Source organism: Panthera pardus, unplaced genomic scaffold, assembly GCF_024362965.1.
Source record: "Panthera pardus isolate Hobbes unplaced genomic scaffold, ASM2436296v1 HiC_scaffold_16, whole genome shotgun sequence".
Classification (NCBI taxonomy): domain Eukaryota; kingdom Metazoa; phylum Chordata; class Mammalia; order Carnivora; family Felidae; genus Panthera; species Panthera pardus.
This window is the reverse complement of record NW_026526721.1, coordinates 125,007,776-125,029,224: the sequence shown is the minus strand read 5'-3', so window position 1 is coordinate 125,029,224 and position 21,449 is coordinate 125,007,776.

The following is a 21,449-nucleotide window of genomic DNA, read 5'->3' as shown; positions in this document are numbered from 1 at the left end:
GAGAGAGAAAATCCTAAGCAGGCTCTGCACTGTCAGTGTAGAGCCCAATGTGGGGCTCCATTCCATGAACCATGAGGTCATGACCTGAGCTGAAACCAAGACCCGGCTGCTTAACCATCTGAGCCACCCAGGTGCCCCTCCAGTAATTTTCTAAGAACAATATATGGGAAAACAAATCTTGAATCCTTAAATATCTGAAAATGTCTGTATTGTACCTTTACACTCGACCAATAGTTTGGTCAAGTAGAAATAATTTGAGATTAAGAATAATTTTTCCTGGAGAAATGGGAACTCTCTTGCACTGTTGGTAGGAATGCAAACTGGTGCAGCTGCTCTGGAAAACAGTGTGGAGGTTTCTCAAAAAATTAAAAATAGAACTACCCTATGACCCAGCTAGGGGGTCATTTGGCTAGGAATTTACCCAAGGGATATAGGAGTGCTGATGCATTGGAGCACATGGACCCCAATGTTTATAGCAGCACTTTCAACAATAGCCAAATTATGGAAAGAGCCTAAATGTCCATCAACTGATGAATGGATAAAGAAGATGGGGTTTATATATATATTGGAATACTACTTGGCAATGAGAAAGAATGAAATCTGGCCATTTGCAGCAATGTGGATGGAACTGGAGGGTATTATGCTAAGTGAAGTAAGTCAGGCAGAGAAAGACAGATACCATATGTTTTCACCCATATGTGGATCTTGAGAAACTTAACAGAAGACCATGGGGGAGGGGGAGAGGGAAGAAAGTTACAGAGAGGGAGGGAGGCAAACCATAAGAGACTCTTAAGGACTGAGAACAAACTGAGGGTTGATGGGGGGGGGGGGGGAGAGTGGAAAGTGGGTGATGGGCATTGAGGAGGTCACCTGTTGGGATGAGCACTGGGTGTTGTATGGAAACCAATTTGACAATAAATTATATTAAAAAATAATTTTTCCCTCAGAACTTTTGAAGTTAGTGGTCTACCATATTCTGTCACCTAGTGTTAAAAGCTCCAGGGTCTTTCTGATGATCAGATTACGTGAATTGGTATAGATGAGTAATTTTGAGATCCACTTAAAAACAGTAGTTGGCAATTGTGCATCTAAAATTATGCAAGAATAATGTGATTTTACATTGTGGAATAATACATGCAAAAGCACTTAAACTTTGAAATGCTAGCTATGAGAAATGTTCTTATCACAGTTTTGACCTCAGTTGGAGGGGTGTGAGATAATATGGAAGAGAAAGACCCTTCTGATGATGTGGAATGCAGTTTATTTTAGGCTTGATTAAAATTTGGGGTAGGGAAACCAGTCATTTTAAGGAAGCATAGAGAAATGGCTTTTTGCATGATATCTAAGGAGGCTTCACCCTGAAACAGGCCGCAAAATTACTGTCAGTGAATGTTCTGTGGCTACAAGGAAATTGTGTGCTCTAGAATTCATTCAACAAATGTTCACGGAACACGGTCATGTGGCAGGCCGTGTGCTGGGGTCTGGGGATGGAGGAGTGAGCCAGACAGACCTGGCCTCTGCCCTCTTGGTGTCTGCTCTGAGTGCAGGAGAATACATTAAGCAGTAACTTAAAGTAACATGGGTTTTTTTTTTTTTAACAGAGTGCAAGGGGCAATGGGAAGGTCTGGGTGGGGCGGGGCAGACCCTAATCCAGGGAGCATGTGAGTCAGACTGCTAGGGGAGGGGAGGTTGACAAGAGTAAAGAATGGGTGGGATGAGCCATGTGGAGTGCCCAGAAGGGAAGAGAGCTCCAGACAAGGAAGTAGTGTCTGCTGGGCATGGGAGGAAAGTGGTATTTTAGGGACCTGAGCACTATCTGTGTGGCTATACCATGTGGGGGCAGGAGATGGTGTGACAAAGCTGGGGAATTCAGCAGGGTTGCAGCCATGAAGAGATTAGGTCTTGATCCTGATAGCAACAGGAAATCATTGCAAGGTTTTGTGAAGGGGAATGACATGATCGGATTTGCTTTTTAAAAAGAACACTTTGGGGGGCGCCTGGGTGGCGCAGTCGGTTAAGCGTCCGACTTCAGCCAGGTCACGATCTCGCGGTCCGTGAGTTCGAGCCCCGCGTCAGGCTCTGGGCTGATGGCTCGGAGCCTGGAGCCTGTTTCCGATTCTGTGTCTCCCTCTCTCTCTGACCCTCCCCCGTTCATGCTCTGTCTCTCTCTGTCCCAAAAATAAATAAAAAACGTTGAAAAAAAAAAAAAAAAGAAAAAAAAAAAGTAAAAAGAACACTTTGAAGGGATAGAGGAAAGAGTGGAAGCAGCCAACCAGCTTGTACTCATCCAGGGGAGAGATGAGGTGGCCTGAATACGTGTTGGTGGGGTCAGAAGGAAGTGGGAAGAGTTTGGAGATACAGGAAGACAAAATTGACTGAAGTGCCATTTTGTTCTCCTGAAAGAGAACGTTTTCTCCAGGGGTGAGAGTGGCTGCAGTATGTAGAGGAAGATGAGACAGGGATGGTGGGACAATGACCAGTAAGAAGGAACCCCCAGGGTCACACAGTTCCTGTAGGTCAGGGCCCATAGGAGTCTCCATCCAGGCAAATGTAAGAATCAGGAAATTGTGTTTCAAAGGCCCAGGGTTGAACAAGTTTCTGATGTAGAGACAGCAGTGGGGTGGAGGGACAGAGTGTCAAGAATTCAGGTGGTTGGCAAGAAAGTCAGCTAAAGGCCACTTAGAAGTGCAAGGAACCCTTAGTGCTGGTTCATGATTCTGACTGAGCAGGGTTCTCTGAACTCTCTGTGAGGGTAGGAGTGCTCTCGGCTTCCTGCTGAGGGCAGGAGACTGGATAAGTAAGGATTCCCACCAGTTTTTCCCATTCTCAGGATGCAGATGTGGGTGAGATATGACTCTTCAGAGGTGACTCAGCTGTACCAGTATGAAAAAAAAGCCATGTGTCCCAAAGTATAGTTCTGTGAATACTATTCAAGAAGGGGAGGGGTGCCTGGTGGCTCAGTCAGTTGAGTGTCCAACTTTGGCTCAGGTGGTAATCTCAAGGTCTGTGAGTTCAAGCCCTGCATCAGGCTCTCTGCTGTCAACGCAGAGCCTGCTTTGGGTCCTCTGTCCCACCCCCCTTCTCTCTGCACATCCCCTGCTAGCTCTCTCTCTCTCAATAAACAAACGTTAAAATAAAGAAGGGGACATAGTATATTCCATTGCCCAAATGTATTTGTTCACAGAACCTTTTTCTCATGGAGCATCTCACAGAATGGGAAGGTCAGAGAAGGTGGCTTTTCAGCTGCAACTTGAAAAGTATGTTGGAGTCTGCCTGTTGGATAAGCAGCAGCTGGGGGAAGTTTGGGAAGGGGTGGAAGTGTGCTCCAGGCACCATAATTGGCTCAGAGAGATGAGCACACTCACACATCACACAGGATGTGTTTCACTGGGATGTGAATCACTGCTGTGAATGGAAACGCTTTGGGACTGTGGAAGAAAATGTCTGACGCAGGAATGAGTGAAAAATATGGAAGCATGGAGCTAAGATTAGTCTATGGGAGTTGGCTAACAATGAACAACATGGAATTTTCACATCCTTTGCAAAGCCAAGGGAGAGGGAGCATTACCTAAGATGGAAAGAGTATCCCCTGGGCCTATTTGGGTTTGAGGTTTTGTCCTTGACCAGTTGGATGAATGGTTTATTGGCATTCTGTGCAAACAGATTAAAGTGAATTTGTTTATGGCTTTCAACCCTAAAATGACAAAGTTCCTTGTTGGGGATTTATGCTTCACTAAGAGGCTGGAACTTGCTGTTATAATAACAAAGTGACCATAAGAGGGCGCCAAAGACAAAAGTATCTTGCTATTTTCTGGCCGAACGAATTCAACAGAGCACTATCTTAAAATAGGGCATGAAAGGGAAGGGGAGAGATCTGAAGAGGGCAAGGAGAAAAAAGAAGAAAGGATAAACTCACTGACAGAGGGTTACAGATTCATATATAGTCTTGGTAGCAAAGTGGGAAAATATAGAACAAAACAAAATCTACCCATTATTCAAGTAGAGTCTGCTTTAAAAGATTTTAGAAAGAGACTTAAATATATATATCTTTCCAGAGTATAGTTTGTGTTTTGCCTCCAGACCCTGAAAGCATTTGTGGGTGAATAGGCCTCTCCTCTTTGAAGACAATGTCTGTCTTTCTCCAGGCTCTAAGTGAAGATAATCCCTTCAGTTGGTGGGTCAGGACAGACTGAAACCGGGAGAAAGGACATTTCTTCCTGGGTTGCTTCTTAGGGGAAAGATGAAATTCTATTTCATTATATTTAAATTGTCCAGGAGCCACTTAAATAGTAATACTTGGTCTTTGTTTTTCAAATTACTAAGGCACATCTCAGGCTTCTCAGCTTTTATTTCTGTGATGTTAACATGTATAAGCAATGCCCGTGCATTGAAAGCTTTAATAGAATCATAGGACTTTAAGACTTATTCAAATTATTTAAAAATGCCTGTTTGGATGATGAAAAATTAAATGTTTTTTACCTCTCCTTTCCCAGTAGTTTATATTTATGAACAGCTAAAATGCTAACCTTCATTAAAATAAATGGATTTCAAAAAATTCTATGATTCGTGACAGACTATTTGGAATTTTTATTAAATAACACAGGAATTTATCTTGAGTTTTTGTTTTGTTTTGTTTTGTATTTTTTAGCCCAGGAGTATAACGCAAGAATTGCTCCTTTAAGGAAATGGAGCTCTTTCTCTGGTGCCACATCTCCCAGTGAAAGCAGAGGAATTCAGCTTATAAATAACCATCCATTAGGAAGTCCCAAAGACCCTGAAAACCTTATGCTGTCTGGTCTTCTTTGGATACCTAGACAACTTTAAATAGATTGACCAGAGACTGTAAACTAATTTGTCGATTGGGAGACTGGTTTCTGGAGTGAAAACTTGTGCCTCGCTGACCATATATTTTTTCTTTTCTTTTTCCTTATTGGTGAGGGTGTTAAAAAAAGTTGTATGGGTGTGATGCTTGCTTAAGCTTAAAAAGATCCCACTAAACAATAAATCTCTGATAGTGCTTAACATTGAATGCTGTTTCCATGGAACTGAGGAAGCCGTTTTTATACAAGAGAGGAACCAGGCACAGAGATAATAAACAAGGTTAGGGATAAATGAGTACCTCGTGAATACATAAGTGCTAAAAGTGGGGATTTTGTGGGATCAGTGTTTTGATGCATCTGTAATAGATGCATCAGAAAGAGATGAAGGACAGGAAACTCTTCAGGTTTGTGGAGGATACCAAATGCACAGAATCCTCACTGGGCTGAGAGTCAAACACTCTCAGCAGGGAATAGAGGAGGCAGAATCAAGTGGGGAGAGAGAGAGGGAGAGAAAGAGAGAGAGAGAGTTTAGAGACCTCTGTTGTTGTGGACCAGGAGTAGATGTGCCAAGTTCAAAGTTACGAATGAGGTGATGCAGCACCGGTGTGATAAAGCCAGGGAGTGGCTGTGAGGGCTGTGTAAAAACCTAACTCATTAGTTAGCCATTACTGCCAGATAGGGGGTCTGCTCAGCCTGGGTTCCAGAGGGCTGCAGGTTAAGTTAATCCTTTATGTGCTGAAAGTTCTGTGTAAACCTTCTACAATAGATTCTTTTCGATAAGATGCTTTTCAGGCTTCATAGAGCGTATGAAAAACAAGAGAGTATTTTCTTTTTCCCTACGTTCATGAGCGTCTCTGAATGTGCTGCTTCTCTTGCATTTGGCTGGAGTGCAACAAATACTAGGCATCCTTGGAAAAGGTCAAATGGGTTCTGCTGTCCGCAGGAGGCAGGTAGAATATGACCCTGAATCCTCTGCTGGGTTGTTCAAACTATTTTGTCTCTTTTGTTGTTGTTGTTGTGATCATGTGTCTTCTCCTTTTGTCCCCCTTCCTCTCTTCTTCTTTCACAAAATATATGAAATATATTGAAAAGAACTGAAATTACCTTAATAAGTATTTTTATACTCCCCACTGAGATTTAGCAGTTGGACATTTTGTTATGTTTGTGCCAGATTATTTTTTTAAATACATAAAACATTACACATTCAATGGAGGACTCTTTGTTGTGTCTTAAAACCCTTTTCCTCCCTCTCCCTCCTTCCTTCCTTTCCCCTTTCCCAGAACTAACCACTTTCTCAAAGTCTGTGCATATTCCTTCTGTCTGATGTTATGTTTTCACTGCATTGTATATATTTCTTTCAAAAAGTAGTATATTGCTTTTGTGGGAGTATTTCTAAAACTTTACATAAAGGTATGCTATATGCATGATTCTGCAGACTGCTTTTGTCATTCATTCAGTGTTATGTTTTGAAGCAGTGTCATGGTGATATATTTAGCTTTAATTTATTCATTTTAATGACTCCTTTGTATTTCATTATTTAATATAGTAAAATTAGATAATCTAGACACCTTTTGATGGACATTTAGATTATTTACAATTTCTCATTACTTAACAAGCAATGCTGCAACAAAATGTCCTTGTATCACTCTTGGTGATTCTCTTGAGCATATGGCTAAGGATTTTCCACCAGGACATTAGCCACTAGTCACACTGTGCTGTTGAGCACTTGGAGTGTTGCTAGTCCAAATTGGGCTGTGCCGTGAGTGTAAAATACATGCTGGGTTTTGAAGTTTTAGTATAAAAAAAGGAATGTAAAATCTATACTTTGAAAATATTGATTATATGTTGGAATGATATCTTAGATATACTGGGCTGAGTAAAATAAGGCATTAAAATGAATTTTACCTGTTCCTTTTTTTAGTGTGCCTACTAGGAAATTTAAAATTACACATGGAGCTTGCATTTGTGGCTCACATACTTCTATTGGTCAGGTTACTCTTAGTAGGTTTCTAGGGTTTGGGTTTTGTATATTTTTCTCATTTTCTTTCCCATTCCTTCTTTTTGCTCTTAATGGCACTTGGTTTTTAGAGTCTGTGTTTACCTATGAAGGAGCACCTTTCATTGCCAGCTCACCAATCATGTCATTCTTTCTGTAATCTTTCCTCTCAGGCTCTCTCTGGCTTCTAATTTCTGTCTGTGCAGGGTGACTGCTAGGGATACTTGGATGTTTTCAGATACTCTGGATGGCTGAGGGTGTTTGATGTTTGACTATCGGATAAGAGGGGTGTGACTTCATTATTTATGGAGTTTTGGGGTTATCACAGCACTCCATTATGCCTTCTTAAAATTACTGGTTTGAGATTCTTCCTGAGGACACAGATTTAGCTCTAAGCTATCACACCCAAACTTATAGTATCTGTGAGTCAGCTTCTCTACCCAAGAAACTGAATAAATCTCTGAAATGCTAATCCATCTTTAAGGAGCCCAATAGTCAGAGTTTCAAGGCAGAGGTTCCCCTCCCTTTCTCCCCCACGAACCCTTGCCATTATTCTCTCTAAGAAGGCAGGGATTTGAGACACTCTCAATCCTGCTTGAGACAGGGATTGGGTATGCACCATTCTCACTGCTATCACAGCAGCCTAAAAGATGGCAGCTAAGCCAAGCTGGAAGGAGCTTCTGTTCCCTATAGTGGTGGCTCCCCCATGTGTGACACGGCTCTGCTCTCTTAGCTTCACCGTTTCCAATGAGAAAATAAATTGCCTCTGTGCAGTCGCATGCAAAGTAGAGAGTCCTCTTAGCTGGCTAGAGCCGGGAGGTTGATAGAGAGCCGGAGTTGTGCGCACCAATTGTTAGTGGGTAGAGCTAGGGACGATTTTTCATTGTCTGCTGAACTCTGAGCACACCCTCTTGGAGTGGGTCTCAAATTTGAAAACAAATCTTCCCAGTGGCTTTTCCAGCCTGCTTGATTTTAGAAGGATGGAGCTGTTGTCCAAATTTTTCAAAAATCCACAAAGTTGAATGACACAGCTTATATTTTAGCAGAAATATTTAACACTGCTATCTACCAAGGCTTTGTCTGCACAAAGGGAGAGGCTGTGCTGTAGTTAAATGTGGGTTTCGTGGTTAGGCAGAGCTAGATTTGAACTGTGATTCAACCACTCATTAACCCTGCGGGCATGGACGAGGTATGACCACCTAAGACTACCATAAGCCTCATTTTCTATGGCTGCAAAATGGGGGCAACAGTAGCACTTTTTAAAATTTCTCTGTTACTGGAATGATGGTAACTATTATTACAACTATTATAATGCAGACCAATTTGCAAAGATACAGTTGAATCACACAAGTGGTTGCTTTGGGAACCAATTGGTTGTATAGTTGGCTTTAACCAGTTGTTTTCAGTCTAACTCTGAGCTGTTTGCTTTATGCTTGAGTCAATTTTTCCAGAAGAACAATTTTCACATGGGTACCCTGTCCCCACCTCTAGAGATGCTTTATCAGGATTTTGAGAAAATATGGCCCCACAAAATCATATTACATTTTATATCATGATTTAAATTTTGAAAATAAAAACTTGTTTTTATAAAAACAAAACTTATTTTTATTCCACACTAATTGTGGTCAGAAAGTACGACAAAATCTTGACTGGTGGGGCTATGCGGAATATGGATTCTAAGAGTGGTCTTCAAGGTGGGGTGAGACAGGTATGTGTGAGATTTTTGTGATAAACACAAAACAGCTTTAGACCTGAGTGATTCTCCATTTCATCTATATTTCTGCAATTCTGTTACCTGCCACTAGATGCATGTGAGTGCCATTAACCACCGCAATGATTATAATCAGGATAATAAATCTGTTCCTGGCTAATTTGCTTGTTGTACTTGTTTTGTGAAAATATAATTTAATGTAATCTATTGATTGTGGTTATAAGAAAATTCTGTGCAAGATGGAAGAAAAGAGTTGGAGCTAGGCCACACATTTTCCAAGAGCACGATGTCACTTTGAATGGGGTAAAAATTGGTGATTGGGAGGCAAAGAAAAAAAAAGAAAAACATCTAACACTTTTTAGGTATCCAGTACAGATATGTATGTATATGTAAACAGGTAGACAGCATATCTATGGTATTAAAATGTAATGGGAGAGCTATTAAGGAAAAATACCTAAAATGGCTGCATAGAGAGATGATAATAGAAAAAGGCTGAGGAACATGGCCTTGCTTCATGTGGTTCATCTGGGCTGATTCTGGTCTGGTGAAGTGATGGATTCTCTAGACCCAAAGATTCACTCTCAGCTTTCCTTGGGAGACCCCTGAACATGCTCAACTCCCCCCACCAGGCCTTCTGCTTGGAGGGGCCTAGAGTAAAATCCTCTAGCAGCTTTTATACTCCATAAACACATTACCTTAATGAACCTGCTTGCAACAGCTGCCTTACCTCATTTTCTTTCTGCTCTTCAATTTGGCCTTCAAAACCTATCCCTTTTATACTTCTCCTGCTGTTGCTATTTACTTCTAAAATAAGAGAGAGAGAGAGAGAGAGTCCCACTGATGGGTGAATCTCAGTTGTGCCCCTGACCCTATGACTCTTAACTTTCAAACAGGATATAATTAGTTGGGTGGGTGAGTTACTATATTAATCCAGATTATAGGCTGTTCTTTCCATTCACACAGTCGTCTTCACCCAGGGCCGGGCTCTGCAGGAAAAGGAGCCAGTTGCTGCCTGTGGGGCTGGTGCTGTGTGTTCCTTCCCTCCTCATGGCCAGGCAGAACTGATCCTGCCTTCCCTCCTTCCACTACAGGATTTTATTTAGGCCTCTGATATTTTTGTTCTTATCTCACTATATGCAAATGATGCCAAAAATCACACATGGCCCTAAATCTTCATTTCTTGGGCTAAAAAATGTCCATTTCCATGATTACCTGTACTTTTTTTTAAACTAGTAATATTTCAGTGAAGTTTAAAAAACCTGCAATTATCAAATAAATAGAGACGGGGTGCCTGGGTGCCTCAATCAGTTAAACATTTGGCTTTTGGTTTTGGGTCAGGTCATGACCTCACAGTTCATGAGATTGAGCCCTACATTGGGCTCTGTGCTGACAGTGTGGAGCCTGCTTTGGATTTTCTCTCTCTCCACCCCACCTTGCCTCTCCCCTGCTTGTGTGTGCATGCTCTCTCTCAAAGTAAATAAATAAACATTAAAAAAAAATAGAGACAATAATGACGAACAAGTAGATAATGAAAGATATTTTTTAGTTTGGCAACATTGGGGATGTGTAATTTTACTTTCCCCTGGTTGTTTTATACTCTCTTCACAATTTATTTTTGTCTCTGTTTTGGACTTGCAATGTAACACAGCCTTCTGAGGTAATATACGATTATGCCAGAGAAGGTCAGCACACAGGACATGGCACAAGGATGCTCCAAAGATCAGATGCTCCTGGAACTAGGCCAGGAAGGGGCAGCTTTTGCAAGAGGAAGACAGGAAGTAATCCCATCCGCTGGTTGTGTCTGATTCAGGCACAACAAATGGAGTCCTTTCATCCAACAGGATAAATGGCTGAATGACTTGGAACTCATTTGTTAATATAGGAGAGGTAAACATAACCCATGAGAGAGACCTCCAGGATCCTAGGAATGCCTGTCATTGGGGAGCTTCTTTTAGCTGAGCCACTAGACTTCCATGTGGCTTTGTGCTAGGGAATGCAGAGAAAGGTATTTCTTTGTCCAGATTTGATGATTACTTGCATGTAAAATTTTTGCTGCTCTCTTCAGACAGAAACACAAATGGAGGTATAAATGTGTTCTCATAGTGTTAGATGCTTTTGCACATGCTGTTTCTTCTACCTGGAATGGCCTATTCCCAGTTGCACAACTGGTAATTTGATTATTTGGTGAAGTTTGATGTTTCAATTTGCATTTTCCTGATAGTGCATATGTTTATCAGCCATTTGCGTTTTCCTTTTATAGAACTGACTTTTAACTATTTCTAGTAGATTATTCTTGTACTTTTCTTTATATATTACTCTTTAATATCCTGATAATAGTTATCTGTTGGTTATATATACTGCAAATATGTTGTGTAAAATATGGCATATTAGAAAATTAATGTTAAGATTACTTTATTTTATTTTTTAATTTTTAAAGTTTTATTTATTTAAGTAATCTCTATACCCCATGTGGGGCTTGAACTCACAACCTTGAGATCAAGAATTGCATGTTCTCCTGACTGAGCCATCCAGGTGCCCCATGATTAATTATTTTATAATAATAAATTATATTAGTTACATAATTGTCACATGAGACACAATTTTGACCTGTGAAATATATTCAATTTTATAAGAAAATGCCAAGCGCCTCTCAGAGAAGTTTTATCATTTTTCACTTTCGTCAACAACAAATGAGAATTCCATTTGTTTCAGATCCTTGTCATCACTTGGTATTGTTAGTTTTTAATTTTAGCCTTTCTGGTGAGTATGAAGTGGTATATCATTATGATTTTAATTTGCATTTTTCTGATGACTAATAATATTAAGCACCTTTTTATATGCTAATTGGCCATTTGGATAACTTATTTTGTTAAGAAAAAGAATTTTTAACTGTTAGAACATCCTCTTGTATTGGAATAAACTACTTACTCATCATCAATTTTTTCATACCCGTTTAATTAACTTTGCCAATATTTTATTTACTATTTTTAAACCTTTTTTTCCCAAAGAGAGATTAACCTATAATTTTTCTGTCTTGAAATCTCCTTGCTCTGTTTTGTATCAAGGTTATATAAACTTCATTAAATGAGTTGAGCATCCTTCCCTTTTTTCTACTCTTTGGTACATTTTGATAAGGTAAGGATTATCTGTTTCTTGAAAGTTTGATAAAACTTAATTGTAGAACTGTCAGGGCTTGATGCTTTTACTGATTATGGTTCTAATTCAGTATTCTATTTCTTCTTTAGACAAGTTTGGCAATTTATCTTTTTCATGTCATCTCAATTTTCAACCAACTGGCATAAAGTTTTCTATAGCATTTCCTTTTGATTTTTAAATATCTACTGAATCTGTGTTTTTTTAAGGACTTTTAGTATTATTTTTGTGTTCTTTCTTTTTTTTTTAAAGTTGTTTATTTATTTTGAGAGATAGAATGAGCAGAGGAGGGACAGACAGGGAGAAAGAGAATCCCAAGCAGGCTCTGTGCTGTCAGTGCAGAGCCTGATGCAGGGCTCAGTCTCATGACTGTGAGATCATGACCTGAACTGAAATCAAGAATCAGACGCCTAGCCAACTGAGCCACCCAGGTACCCCATGTGCTTTCTTTTTTATTTTTAGTTCCTTTGTCAGTCTTGTCAGAGATTCGTCTATTTTATTGCTCATTCTACTTCCTTTTGTTGTCAACTTCATTAATTTCTTTAATTTATTACTATTAATTTTATGATTTGTTATTTCTGTCCTTCTACACTTTGATTTTACTTGTTTCTTCTAATAACTTCTTACGGTGGATGCCCACTTTGTTACATTTCTATTTTTCTCTTTTTAAAAATATGCATTCAAGACTACAAATTTTCCTCTAAGTACCTCTTTAGGTATATCTCACAAATTTTTATATGTAGCTTTTCCATCATTTACCTGTAAATGTTCTATACTTTGTTGTGACTTCTTTGTCCCATGGATTATTTAGAAGTGTCTTTTATAAATTTCCAAATTCATGGGTCTTTTCTTCCAGTGAGGTCATCTTTTCTTATGAGTTCTAATCTTAGTGCATTACAGACAGAACACATGCTCTCAGTTGGTTGATTTAAATGACACAGGTATCAGCCTTTGGCTCTAGAATCTAAATACTTCAAAATCAGGATTAGTAAAACCAAAGACAATAAAGAGATCAGATGGAATTAGTTCTTTGAAGAAGCCCCACAAAGGAAGAAGAGTCCTTCTGTGATGTTAATTCAGTAGTGAGACTGGGTTCAGGTCTCTGAAAACTATGGGGAGTCTTATTTGAAATCTCTGGATTCCTGGTGTAGATTCTTTAGGGATGAAGGCAATTCTGCCCATCACAGTCTGAGTAACTGAATATTAAAATGGAAGTTTTAGCTGAAACTCAAAGACAATGAGTGAGAGATACCATAGCAAGGGGCTAAACATGATACACATTTTCAGAGAAAATGTTAAAAATTAGTTTCTCTTAAATATACATTTACACTAGGGATAAAAACAGTTGGGTTTTTGGAGATTAGAGAGAATTTGTGAGGAGAATTTCTTTGGTAAGATCTTCATTGTGAGTAGCCCCTGTCCTCACCATGGGAGCGGTGACTTATGCCTGATTTTGCCTCAAGCCTAAAAAAAGGCACATCAGTGGGATTACTCAGAGTTTCTATGACCTCATGACAGTGGCTTTGGGGCTGGATCCCACTGGGTAAATCTTAAAAGAGTGAGAGATGGGATGGCTAGCTAATGGTGGATGACTTGAGGTGGTATCTGTGTTGGGATTCCCTTGTCAGGGCAGAGGGGCATGAGTGTTTCTTAGATGACTGCGTGTGTATGCAAGAGCTGAGTCTCACCCACTAGGGACTTCTGGAAGGGTCAATGAGACCCAAGTGACAGAAACTGGAGGTAGACCACCCAGGGTTTGTGGACACAGGAAAGTGACCAACTGGACTAGAGGTGGATTTGCTTGGGTCAAGGACATTGCAGGGGAGAAATCAATGGGGAACTCTGAATACGTGTGAAAGTGCTTCACAGGCATATCAGGGTAGTATATGCCATGAGTAATAACTATGGAACTTAGGATAGTGCCCCTCACCCTTCTCCCTGGGCCCCCATTCTTGGAAAGTCAGAAACAGGAACTGGGAATGAGAGACATGAGCAAGGAAGATGGAAGTCAACTATTCCCTCTTCCCAGGTAGCAAGCCAGTGCTGGGGAGAGAAAGAGCAGCTGTAGCCTGGAATGAAGTTAGAAATTTTGACTATACATGGGACTAGACATTCTAACTGCCATTTTGAAACTGTGCCTGTAGTCCTCTTTTTCTTACAAGTCATTAGAAAAGTCATGGAGCCAGCATGAGTTTTATACAGGGGCAGAAGTACTTACTCTACTGGTAAATTTTAAAGGGATACAGAAAGACAAAATAGAAATGCTTTGTGATTGCATTCCACGTGTTCTGCTTATTCAATGTGTTGCTTTTATCCAATATAAAGTGGAATTCTTGAGTCTCTCAGAAAATTATTGCTTGTATAGGGCTGCAGTGTGAAGAGGCTGATGACCAAAGAGGATAATAGGGTGTAAGTAATAGTATCAGCCTTGGCACATTCTCTTTTCATGCGTGTCCTTAAGGAGGTAAACTATTAGACATCTTTTTAAGAATCTTTCTGCATAGTGCTTGCCTTGAGTAACATGAGGACCTGCTAGACCATGACTGGTTATCGAAGAAGCTACCTGATGCTCCTGAATCTTTACCTCCAAGAAGAGGCAGGGCCCTACCCGTGGTTTCTGTGTGAGGATATAGGATCAGGGTGACCTGGATTATCGTGAAACACCATTGTCATGCTAATCACTGAAGGGGCCTTCCCCCCCACCCCCATGTGCCCACATGTGTATATGGATCATTGTACTTACCACATCACATTATAATTATCTGCTTATGCACTGTATTAATCTGATTGGCTGCAATAACAGAGTATCACAGGCTGAGTAGCTTAAACAACAGAAATCTATTTTCTCTCAGTTTTGGAGGCTGTAAGTCCATTGAGGCACCAGGATTGGTTTCTGGCAACATGTTTCTCTGGTTTGCAGATGACTGCCTTCTCATTGTGTCCTTACATGGTGTTTGCTCTGTGTGCACTCAGAGCAAGAGAGCTCTGGTGTCTCCTCTTCTTATAAGGACACCATGTTTATCAGGTTAGGGCCCCACCCTTGTTACCCAATTTAACTGTAATTATTACTTTAAAGGCCCTATATCTAGATATAGTCACATTTGGGGTTAGTGCTTCAATATATGAATTTTCAGGGGACACAATTCAGTCCATAGCATGCATCATTCACTACCATAAGATTGTGAGCTCCTTGAAGATAGAGACACTATATTATTTATCTTTGGATCCCTAGTGCTTACTACAATGCTTACCACATCGTAGGAGCTTAATCAATGTTTGCATGTTTGCTGGCCTCATTTCCAGACTCTCTGTTTTGTTCTCCATGTGGCTGTCTTCTCCTCATGTCCTTGCTTTGTGTGAACTCTGTCATGGACAAGCATTTAAACCAAGTGTGGTGGTCATTGCTATTATTCACCAAATACCTCTGGCTTCCTATTTTCTGGGAACCTATTAGGACTGTATTTATTGAGCCCTTTGTGATTGGAGCCTTGGATTAATACTGGACAAAGAGTTGTGAGTGAAAGTGATAGGAGTCACTTTCAAGATGGAGCATTTAAATGATGGCATGAAGCCCTTCAGAGATCTCTTGCCCTCTCCTGTGATGGCCAGCAACACTCCTGATAGAGGCTTCTTCATCAGCCTGCATCCTAGAATGAAAGAGACACGAGGTAGATCTCTAGCCAACCGTGGTTAACATGTAGTTGACTAACATATGTGTTATTGTTTTAAGCTATTGAGATTTGGGAGTTGTTATTATAGCACAAAGTAGCCCATTCTGATCAATACATTGTCTCATCCCCTTCAGCCCCTTGTACCATCCAGACAATTCAAGGGTACATTTAACTAACTTCATATGATGTTTCAGTCAAAGGAGAAAGCCTACCTATCATACTCTTTCAACATATTGAAATCCCACTCGTTCTTAAGCCCAGATTAAATTCCTTCTCCCTAAAACATTCCTTTGCCATACTCCATTGGAATCTGTCTTTCTCTCTACAGGATCCCACATGACTTTATACTCATTCATACTTGAAGTGTGGTAGTTTGTATAATGGTCTGTTTCCTCTACAATATTGTATTCTCCATGAGGGTAGTGATCCTGATGTGTGTGTCTTTCCTCACAACTACTAGAAAACCTGGTGAAGGATGGTGGAACTGAATTGAGGCTTTCCTTCTACATCCACTTCCAAGAAATGGTGGTGGTAGTGTGTATTCTAGCTTCCTGAACTGGAAAGAACATGGAATTTGGATTCATACAGATAAAAGTTTTAATTTTTGGCCCTGCTGTGTACTAGCTGTGTAGCCTTAGACAAGTCACTAAACCTTTCTGAGTCTTGGTTTCCTCATTTGCATAATGGGTAATTCTTATATTATAGGCTTACTATGAAGACTAGATAGCATATGTCAGACACCCAGCAGTGTCCAGTATAGTTCAGGTGCCAAGCAGTGCTAGCTCCTTTTCTTCTTTAATTAGTCCTTTTGGGAAAGCAGGGTTAGAAGCTGAGTGAAGGTGGTCTCTGACAGGTTGTGGAGGAGACATTCTAGAACACCTAACCCTTGTAGTTTTCCCCCAGAAAGATATTTGGAGATTCTGTAGAATCTGTTTTCATTTTTTCCCTCTATTTTTAGGCAGCCCTAAACCTCACACCTGAGCCCATTAGTGAGGAGTAATATATGACAATAAGATATTTAAGTGGATTGCATTGGTTTATTGCTGTTTTAACAGGACATTTTATCTAGAAAATTCCTGGTTGTGGGATCTTTCTTGTCCTGATAAATTCATCTTTGTACCATAGCAGAAAGTCCCTTGCATTAGCCAGCAGTCTTTCAGTTATAAGTGAAGAAAGCCACAATCAAATTGGCTTATGCAGACAGGGGGGTTTATTGGCCCATTGAACTGAGAAGTCCAGAGGTAACCCTGGACCCAGGCTCACTTGGATCCAGGTGGCCATTAGTTGTCAACAGAACTTTCTCAGATGCAATTTCTTAGCTTTGCTTCTTTTTTCTCTTGGCCTCATTTTTTTTTTCCTTCTCATAATAGACATGTTTCCCCTTTACTTCTCTCAGGCAAAGTGGTGGAAGTTCCTGTCTTACTTCCTTCCAGCACTATGACCCTCAAAGCAAGAAACAGTTTATCTTAGTGGCTCTACCAGAAAAGTCCTGGTGAAGAATCTAATTGGTCATCTGTGTCACATGCCTATTCCTGAGCAAATCAGCATTGTGGGTTAGAAGGTAGGTGGGAATTCTGATTGACCAGACTATGTTTCAATCCCGTGCCTGTGTGGATGGGGGAGGAAGAGAGAGTTCCTTGTGATTGGCAGCCTCTCAGGTCCACATAGGCTAGGGAAGGATGCCTCCAGAGGAAGAGACTGGCCAGGCAAATAAATATGGTGATTTATTATACAGAATGTCTCAGTTTCCACAGTCCTTATCCTTTATTATTATTTTTTTCTCTAGAGGGCTCCTTTCATTAAGTGTTTTCCTCACATGTAATACAGTTTCCTCCACTGTTGTGTTTAATTAGAATTAAAAGACCTCTTAACCTTTCTCCCATATGTAAGTTTGAATGGTGAATGCTCAGTGGATTCCTTGGGAATGTCTCTGTAAGGAAATAATGAATATGATAACATCATCTGAACTATTAGTATGATTAGTTGCTCCTTTCCTAGGCATTTTCTCCAGGATTGAAAAGTATATTGGGTGATGAAACTTCAGACTTCACCCAGTTAGTGAGGGAGACAAGCACTGCTGCTTCTGGGGAGCTTGTGGTAAGGCTATGACTTTAAAAACATGATATTGTGCTTTGGTAACCTAGCTGGAGGGCCAAAAATTTATATGTATCATTCCATAATGGAGACCTTGTGAGGCTCCAGTCTTGTAGTTGTTGTTATGGGTCAGATTTTGTGGAATGAATTGATATTATGATTAGAGACCAAAATGTGCCCAAATTTTGCCCTGCCAGTCACTCCCTGTGATGGTTAATTTTGTGTGTCAGTTTGGCTGGGCAAGGGATGAAACATTATTTCTGGGTATGGATGTGAGGGTGTTTCTGGATGAGATTAGCATTTGAGTCAGTGGATTCTGTAAAGTATGTTCCTTTCCTCAGTATGGATGGACTTCATCCAATCCACTGAGGACTTGGACAGAACAAAAACGTGGAGGAAGGAGAATTTGTCCCCTTTTGTTTCCTGCGTTACTGTTGAATTGGGACATCTCCTCTTCCTCAGTCCTTGGACTAGGTTTTAAACCCATTGACTCCCCTGGTTCCAGCTTTCCAGGTTCCCTAGCTTATAAATAGCATATTGTGGGACTTCTTAGTTTCCATAATTATGAGCCAATTCTTCATTATCTATCTATCTGTCTATCTATCTATCTATCTATCTATCCTTCTATCTGTATATCTCTCTCTGTATTTCCATCCTGCTGACTCCATTCCTCTGGAGAACCTTATCCTCAGGACACCATAAGTAGCTGATATCTCCATTCAGGTTCTCTGGAAAAGGCTTGGTTAAAGCATATTGCATGGGCCTGAGACCTAAGTGGGTATCTCCATGTCTTCCAAGAATAAAAATTTTGGAATTCTTACTACCCTCTGGTTGGCCACATAGAGAAATGAAATGGAAGATGTGTTGAGGGATGGATATAGTCAGATCTGTAGAACAGGCTGGAACTCATTCTCTTCTTTCACCTGTGTGTGAGAAGGAAGAGAAAAAGAAATAATAGGGCTCTTTTGTGGCCCTGGGAAGATTTCTGGTTCTTCTACATCAAGAGGAGGATGCAGGAAAGTGAGTGCAGCCCTTTAAGCTTCCGTGGTCTCACTCATGGTAATTATGGCCTAATCAATGTTTGGACTAGTGACACATCATATCGGTACACCTTCTTGGAAGGGAGCAAATAACTGAGACCCCACAAGGCAGAATTAGATCTGGCAAGGGAGAGGGATCTGAAATAATTTTTCCCCAGGACTTTATTTTGTTCCACGTTCTGGCCTAATTAAAAAATCTAAAAACATTGGGTTGTTGGCCATCTCAGACCATTAAAAACATAACCAAAAAATTTACCTACTGCTGACATATATACAAAAGACAATGGTGAGCCAGTTCAAGCATTTTATCTTGAATAGGCATGTCTTTAATAATGTAATGTAAGCTTTTTTGACAAAACCCACCTTCTACAAAATTGTATATGAGAAATAACAAGGATTATGGGAAAATAGAATGAGAAACAGACCACTCAAAACTTTGTCACCATAACACTGAAAAGCAGTTGCAACTCTAGTAAAAATATTAGCACTGTGAAAAAGACATGTTAAATCCCTGAGATATGAAAAATACTGCAGCAAATGTAGGCCTTACCCTAAAAAAATGCTCAATGGAAATACAGATAAGGAAGTGCTGAGGATGATGGGTTGCAGAAACAAGGGAAAATAAAGGTGGAAAGAAGCCTGCAATAGCACATCTGAGACAGAGGAGGTAGTCTTACTGACTTCAGAAAGAACTTCGGATGAATGATGGGTATCATGTGAGATACCCAGCTTACTACATTTGCTGAGAAACATGAAAATGTTGGCAAAAATTGTACATGAATTAACATGACTTCTGTGTTAAATTAACATCATTTCTGTATTTCTCAGTCTTGTATGAACTAATTTGCATGACAGAAATGTGAATTGTAGAAGAACATACTGTATTTTTCTGGACACATGCTAATAAATATTTCATAGTTATTTTGAGTTTCATCTATAAAAAACATTTGTCTCAGATTTGTTAAATGAAATAATGCATGTGAAAAATTTAAATAAATGACAAATTGGCGTGCATCTCTTTGGTAATGAGATCTTACAACTTGTTTACCAGCCTTGGGAAAGTTACTTAAATGATCTTTGCCCCAGTTTTCTCATCTGTGAAATAGGGATAAAAACATCTTCCCTGTAGAGCTGTTATAAGATTAAGTGAGATGATATAAAAAGTACTTAAGACAACTTTGATGTATTTCCTATGATTAGATTATCATGCTATCACTGGAAAACCAACTTTTAAAGTGGACTTAAGCATCTTTCACCACTTTTAAAGGAAAACAAAACCCTCAACCAGAGGCCCCTCTAGATCTTCTGAGTTCTGTCGGTGGCATGGATCATCTTTTGAGGGAAGGGCCAGCCCCATTTCCTTCATCCTCCCTCCATCCTGTAATCTGCAGCTCTCAGGCTTCTCTCTTTTCCTTGCGCAAATGTAGTAACTCTCTTTTATCGTGTGTGAGTACGTTTCCTCAATTACTTAATCTTTCAAATTAGCTCGTTTAATTCTCTGTTGGTAAGTATATTGCTATGTCCAATTTATAAATGGAGCACAGAGAGGTTAGGAAACTTGCTGAAGACGTCCAGTTTGTGAGTGGCATGGCTGAGAGTGAGGCAGGTCTATCTGATGCCAAGGATGGTAGTCCTAACCTGACCCCATGCAGTGGGGCCAGTTTGGTCAGCACTGTTAATTGGTTTGAGTCACTTCTCTATCTCTGGTGTTATTCTTGAAGTTCTTGGGTAAATGCGTCTGGCTGGCTTCTTCTAGAATCCTCCTCAGGGGACTCTGGGAAATGGAGTCTGACTTTGTAGGAGAGAAGCGCAGAGACACCTCTGAAATGTTTCCCCTCACAAACAACACTTACGTGGGCTAATAAAATAATTTTTAGGAAACATGCTATCTATTAAGAAGTTATGGGTATAATCATTTAATTCATATCTTCCTTTCTATGAAAGGATGATTCCCAATCCTAGTTTTCTTTTTTTTCTCTTATCCTCAAAAGTTGGTTTCTTTACTTCCAAAGGAAAAATTTATTATGCATTTTCCTTCATTTAAAAAATATTTAACAACTGATTTGTATGTTGCATGAAAGTTACACATTTCCTAAGATGCATTTGCTATTTTATTTTCTTTCATTCAAAAATGTGTCAGTAATCTTTTTGTTAACATGAAGATAAAGGATTAGTAATGCAAGATGCAGTTTTCTTGTAACCTTCTTGAAAGCAGACTATAGTTTCTTATCTGGCTCCAACATTCATTTTCCTGAATTGAAAAAAAAAAGCGACTTAAAATGAAATAAACCACATTTGATTCCTAAGAGCATTGCTAGCAGGGAAATGTACTGAGAGAGGCAGACTTGGTTGGATTCCAGAAAGCCCCTCTGCTCCCCAAGTGAGAGAGTTGACTAATTTTGCATTTTAAAGAACAATTTTAATGCAGGAAAGAATTGTGAATTGTCTGTCATTAATCACTAATCAGAAGATATGTATGATTTTATTCCCTGAAAATTCCAGCTCTTAGGAAAAAACAAAACAAAACAACCCAAAACAATGAGGTGTAAATCTTCAGGTTTTGGTTTAAAATTTCATTTTATTTATTGAGTGCCTCTTCTGAGCAAGGAGCTAAGTAAGTTGCTGAGAACATCCAAAGAGGAAGAAGAAAAGCCCCTGCCCTGGATGGGTTATATTGACTCCCCTCCACCCCTGCTAGTAGTGGTGGAAGAAATACTCTTGGTTTTTACCCTCAACTGCAAAGTTCAGGCACAAATAGAGGGTATTAATAGATCATTTACATACTTTATATGTGGTTTGAGATTGCCTCAACCTTCCTTGCCTATCATACATATACCCTTGGCAAGTGTATATGTGGAGGTGGGGACTCAATGTGTATATGTGGAGGTGGTGTTTGAAATGTCACCTGAGCACAGATGGGGACTTGTTTTTTCAGAATCTCTCAGGTCAATGGATCACCTTGAG